The 6,775-nt window shown below is 37.0% G+C and overlaps 1 long non-coding RNA gene across 1 annotated transcript in view; it reads left to right on the forward strand.

Moving 5' to 3' along the window:
* LOC108371859 (uncharacterized) overlaps positions 1-4,105 on the forward strand; it is a 39,548-nt gene extending 35,443 nt beyond the window's left edge. Inside the window, exon 3 of the long non-coding RNA XR_001848792.1 lies at positions 3,818-4,105. This is a non-coding gene — a long non-coding RNA (uncharacterized LOC108371859). The remainder of the gene's footprint in view (positions 1-3,817) is intronic.
* The last annotated feature ends 2,670 nt before the right edge of the window (positions 4,106-6,775 follow it).

Here is a 6,775-nt window from a genome sequence, read left to right on the forward strand (position 1 = left end):
GCCGCTTGCTCCAAGCAGACACCCGCTTGCAGCCGCACCTACTGGTGAACAGACGCTGCAGACTTCAGTGAGCCCTTAAACCGAATAAGTCAGAGTGGCCCCACCGAAGCTCCCTCTCTTTCTGCCGTGACCCAAGGCTCCACTCGGATTGGTTACCGCATCTCGCACATGGGTTGCTCACGTTGCCCAGAGTGCGCGAACGAGGACGCAAGAGTCGGGATTGAGTATAGCCATGCAACTGTAACTGCATACCCAGCGCAATGACTATACCCCATTGCACTCCCTACACATATACATAAATGCTGTAGACAAAAAGCCATGATGAAAAAAAATCATCTCGACTAATTTTGGTGTTTTTCTTATAAAAGAAAATCTGCGGTTTTATTGAATCACCCTGTTTTACGCATATGCATGCGCTGTGTACGTTTGTGTGTAAATGAACTCACTGGCAAATCAATTCGAAAAGAATTCATCGCCACTGGGCATGGGAGTCATAATTTACATACGTCAATTCACTACTGTAATGCATGCATTTTACATGTTTTTTTTTATCAATGCATATAAATACATACATACATACAAACACATGTACAGTACACGAACAGCTTTTCATGCGTTTACGCTTGTAAATCTAGTCATATTATGCTGCCACAACTTTTTTTTTCTACGCTACTGATCACTGGAAGTGGTGAAAATAGAGACTTTTGCGAGTCGTTGAATACGTTGAAGATTACTTGCATATTCTTTACAGACCGCGTAACTTAATTGAATTATACGCTTTGGCGCACATTTGAAGTTTACACGATCGGCGATCATGTCGCGCCGCCGCGCTGTTGATGGTTGCGCGTGTTGCGTATCGCACACCTTTATGTCGGTCTATATATACATACATAGATGTACATACATATCTATCTATTCACTTATGTATGAAAATGCATTCGTGCTTAAGCATATTCGTACAATTTTGTGGCATTTGCTTTATGTACGCTTTCCCTGCAACAAATTCCAAAGGTTCATACTTTTTTCTACATTCGAATGCAGTAACGCCAACGATGTGGCAGCAACGGTAATGTCTAGGTGATGCAGCCAGCGCTTCGTACTTAGAGACGTTACTTATAGTCACGATGCTTAAGTCATGTTAATGTTTTTCCACTAAATTATTTATGCCAATTAAAAGTTTCGACAAAGTTTATTCACCGTGAAGCGTTTTTCTTTTTTTTTTGTGTATTGCTCTCTGACGGTATTAGTTAGCACGCTTTCATAGTAGTTATAACAGCTTGTAGGTTTGGTGCGACTATTAAATATGCTTTTAGTTATTAATTTTTATAATTCAGTATTATTGACTTATTGCGCAGCATAGGACTTCTCACTGCCATGTGCCATAATAAATATTGTCTTTAAATGCACTCAGATTTAAATCTTTTCGCATAAAAGTTGTTTTTATTATTGCATTAAAGAAGTAATTTAACGTTAGATTTTATAGCGTGGCAAGCTTATAAAATATCGTTTGCACTTCTGATGGTTTTCTACTCATCCTTTTGCCAAATAGCTGCAGTAAAAAGTATTTATTCTTGAACATGTGTGGTTTGTGTTTTGTTTTTTTTTTTGCTGTGAACTTTAAATTTTGCTTTCATTAAGCCTGTTTTATACTGCATATATTTACTCGCACATATTTTCCTTTAATATGTCTGCTTATCTCTTGCGTGCTTTGATTTCTTTCCACTCTGACTCTGTGCTGGCAATTTAATAGCCATTAGCGTTTATTATTCTTTGTCGCCTCACTCACTTAATATGCGACACCACGCCTAAGCAGGCTTTACGTTTACTACTGACTTATAAGAGCTTAATATATATTTACATGTGTATATACGTATTTAGGAATGTTGTCATAAAGCAAGTAACTCGGTGCTCATTCTTCTATATAAAAAAAATATTTCAAAACTTGCATGCTTTTTTCTCATTGCTTATCGAATGCGTCCTGCCACCTTCGTCGTCTCTTTTTTCCTCCATTCTCATGTAATTTGGAGTCGGTCAAATGTGGAGGCACATACATATTTACATAGATAGGTATGTAGATATGCGACTGTCTTACTTAAGCTCCGCCTATCAACCACTTTATGGGAGAGTCTACGGCGGAAGCTCCTCGCTATTTTACTTGGGTACACTTCCTTCGTACTTTATTTTGATTTAGATCACAATATTGTGTACATAGAATTTATATTAATCTATTTGTTTTGAATAGTCTCGATGGAATTTCGCTGCGTGCGACTAGGTTGGGTTGTACCGTAGATAAATAGGGAAAAGTGCTGTTGTGTATCCTGTTTGAAGTTATTGCAGTGGGTAATGGAATTATTTTTCCGCTTTAGATAAAAATTCATGCAGTTTTTAATGGTTATTATAGCTCACTCATAAAAGGTGTACACTGGATGTGCGCAAAGAAATTAACACCTCATGCGAAGCGAATGTGCATTAGGGTGGCCCAAAAGAAGCTAGGATTATTCTATACCGAAAAAAATTACATCCTTGTTTTTTTATTTTGAAATAAAAAAATATTTAGAGATCGCTCAAAGCGCTCAAAGTTTTCCATGTATCTCATGTAGGCATGGGAAAACCCACTTTTCGTAGAAATGGTATGGAATTCTTTCAGAAGACTTCCAATGACAATGCCCAGTTGTTTATTTAACCCTTTTCAATTATTAATTATTTTTTATAGGACCCCTAAAAACCTCAAATGGGTCCCCCATTGCATTTTTTATTATTGCTTTCATATTCTATCGCTCTAAAGCTAAAGTTAGTAAATTTTCGCTTTGCATTTTTGTATTAACCTGTTTGTGCCCAGCGGTTATTTATTTGCTATCAACGTGAAAATTCAATTCATCGGCTTTAGAAATAAAATTAAAATCGTTTTGCAATTCCAAACCTTTATGATGGAACACAATCGCTGTAGTTGATCACAAATCAGTCGCGGCATCTTGTGGCGTCACTGACGCCGAGCTTCCTGTTGCATTGCCTTTGTTGTTGGGCCGGTCTTGGTCGCCGGGCGGCATAAAACAAAATTGATATACGCATCTCCTGTGTGCGCTGCCACTTTGCTGCGAAGTAGTCGCACGTCGCCTTTCTAAATTTAGCAACGCATTTTGCAAGCCGCATTGAAGCTCCATGTACAGTGCGCTGCATTTTGTTTTGGTTTTTTTTACTTTTATGATTTGTTGTGCAGTTTACGCGACTTGTTTTATAAAAATGCAAAACGCGTTCTTCGCAGTAGCCGATGCAGTTGCGCGCCGCATTTGGATTTGTAAATCGGTATTTTTGTTAAACGCTAGGTAATTTCTTAAAAAACGCGTAAAAAACAAAAAAGCAATGAAGACTGATGGCTTGCTCCATACGAACATGCATCGATTCTTCCGATCGATCGTTGCGCTTAGACGTAAAGGTTGCTCAGCTCAGATGATCGCAATGTCACATACATAAATACTCTCGCAAGCGGCATGCCTACATACATCATGCTTCGTCATGAAGCGGCTGTGGGAGGGGTATGCCGGTTTTGTGTGTTCGCCAACGCTTTCTGCCTAGCGTTGACACACACGCACGTCTGGACACTGGCAATCGAGTGTGCCAATAGATTTATGTTTGAAAATTTTTATGAAATAGCTCAGATTATGATGGATGTGTCTAAGCAAGTTATTAGCTTGTCACAAATTGAGCAATTAATTAAGCCACACATTAACAAAATATCTGCGTCAATGCGTTTTGTCATAACTTTTAAATATTAATTATTTTTTCACGTTCCTCTTTCTTTTTTCTATTCTTATTGCAGTTACATCAGCTCAGAGTCGCATTTTCAAACACCTCGTAAGTTGCATTTAAATCGCCACCATTGCTCCCCAACCAGTAAGCAGTACAATGAATGGTCAAAGCTATGAGCTGAACCATACGAACGGTGATATTATATCACAAAATCAGCAAAAGGGCTGGTGGACAATCGGTCTCATCAATGGCGCACACAGGTACATGACGGCCGAGACATTCGGTTTCAAATTGAATGCGAACGGCGCAAGCCTGAAGAAGAAACAATTGTGGACATTGGAGCCATCGAATACCGGCGAAAGTAAGTACAAAAATCACTAGTAATTTAAAGAATTCCCAGAAAACGAAGATGGCTTTCTGAAAACCTATGCATTTTTTATTAAAGAAAACTAGCAGGTCTTAAAAAACTTCCACAACAAAGTTTAATGCTGACACACAAGCAGGGTATGTTGCTTCGACCGTTGCCTGGTGTGTAGCATTGTTGCTCATATCGTCGCTTAGATAAAAAAATTTCGTATGTTATTTTCGGTAGGTTTTAGGAAATCGTGATTGAATTAGTTTGAAATGCAGTTTCTTAAAACCACGACTATAAATTTTCTCCGAAGTCTCGAGTACTAGGTCATGAAAATCCTTAAATAATTTTTATTTTTATTGTTTATTGTTAACCATTTTTGAGTTTATGATGGAGTTTCTTTGGTAAAATTTTGTTTTATGCGACATTTTTCAACAATTTTGCAGCCACTTTGTATAGCATACGATAAAATGTGATAGAAATTTGTACTAAATTAACTATACCTTTTACTAAATATCGCGGAACTTAATTTATATTAAATTACCTGTAAAATTTTAGTCAATATCTCGGAAACTAAGAGAGATATCCAAAAACTGTTAACACAAAGATCTTATTTTAAAATATTTATACTTGTATCTATAGCTAAAAATCGTCAAAATGGCACATACGAAAATCTTTTATCCAGGCGACGATATGTACACTGGTGGCCCGAAAAGTAGAAATAATTTGTCTTTACCAGTTTTGACAATTTATTTTCTCTTTGTTATCTAGTTTTAATTAATTTTTTTTACGAAAATATAGTTCATGCTACAACGAAAACCATAAACTCAAAGTTTTAAACTTTGTACAAGATTTATAATAATTCGACGAAACTCCATAGAAATCATGTCCGAAAATATTTTTATGAGCACCACCGTCCGCTAACAAAATTCTCAAAAATTATACTAAAATTCAACGAGCTATAAAACTGTACACCCGATTTGTTTAGAAATTCTAAATAAAAAGTTTGAAATTTTGATGCGCAGTTTTTAAATTCGTCGAATTATTAGAAATTTTGTAAAAGAGTTAGAGTTAGTTTTGTTAGAGTTATATAGTTTACGTTTTAGCATGAACTTTATTTTTGTAAACAAGATAAATAAAAGTATCTAATAAAGAAAAAATAAATGGTCAAAACATATAAAATCAAATTGTGTCTAATTATCGGGCCACCAGTGTACGTAAGTACACACTCCAAGTTTGGGAGTAAGTGAGTGATGCTTTAGTTTTATTTTTATCCGATTCCACCCGCCTTGTTATTCTACTAAATATGTACAGGATTTCTATGACCCTTTAAAATTAAAAAAAAACGGGCATAATTAGAGATTTGTCGAAAAAAGTGTTTCTTCCGGACCCTGGCTGATGCGGTTTATCGGCAGGCTGACATTTTATTTTATGGTTAACTCATCTCATGGAGCAAAACAAAAACGGTGAACCAGCTCGATTGATGTCGGGATCATTTAATCAAAGGCTTATAAAAAAACAGTGGCATCAAGTACAGTAAACCTTCCACTTACGGAACGTAAACCTTTCGATATACGGACGCCACCCATATCATCAGATGAAAGTCAAGTACTAAGTTTTCGATGCATTTTTCGAACAATTTTTTACGTAGAGGAATTACGCGTTGTAAAAGGCGAAGACTTGAATCCAGTTTTTGTTCAGGATGAGTGGCAAAATTAAGTCATATGCTGAGGCCTAAAAAAACATATTCGTTGCATACAAACTTTGCATTCATTTATAAAATTGCACTAAACTAATAGCTAATTGTATAAAATTGTATATGTTTAGCTTTAACTTTTTGTCTACAGTCCAACATCTCCCGCCATAGAAAGGTTTCACTGTAACCTTAATACATATTATTAGCAAAAGTGTTTCCTGTCCGCATATTATTACATTTAATGGATTTTTCTTTTAAGGATGGGAGCATGAATTTTATGTGCATTAATGGATACCTAACTGTTTATTAACAGCTGTCTTTTTTTCTGGCGGAAATTGCATAAAGCCAATTTTCTATCAACTTTTCTTTTCTGCCAACTGCTTCACAAAGGTGTTAAAACAAATTTTACACTAAATGAACAAAATCATGCGGTGGCGCTTCCACCTGGCCCCAACCAAGTCACCATGTTGATTCTCATTATTTCTACACTTGCAGTGTCATTTTGCACTTTGTTGCCATGCAACACATGGCAAACATAGCGGAAAATAGATTAAGAAGCAAGCAGCTGAGAACTATCAGATTTATTTGTTGCAAACGCAGTTGACCGACCGCTTTAGTTAGTTTAGTGTTGACCGAGTTGATTGCTTGGCACTAAAAAGTTGTTTGTGTTGTGTGGAGTAGCTGTTTCGCTATATAGACGGACGGCTACTGTTCGTTGGTTCATAATTTATAACGTGATTGTGGAAAAAGGTGGCAGCCCGTAACGGCGACCGCCAGACTTATGTGTGTATGTATGTATGTATGTACGTCCAACCGACTGCGTGCATTGTTTGGCGAGTCGCAGCGAAATTGTGGCATGCCACATGGTCGTCGTGGCGGGGTGGTACAGACAAGAAGCGAATGAGTACAGCAGCGCACAACAAATGGTTGATGTGAAATTAATATTGCAGCTGTGTGCAGTGTGTTGCACTGTTGTTATC

The sequence above is a fragment of the Rhagoletis zephyria genome, unplaced genomic scaffold (assembly GCF_001687245.7).
Source record: "Rhagoletis zephyria isolate East Lansing unplaced genomic scaffold, Rhagoletis_zephyria_1.1 Rzeph_scaffold_05270, whole genome shotgun sequence".
Lineage (NCBI taxonomy): Eukaryota > Metazoa > Arthropoda > Insecta > Diptera > Tephritidae > Rhagoletis > Rhagoletis zephyria.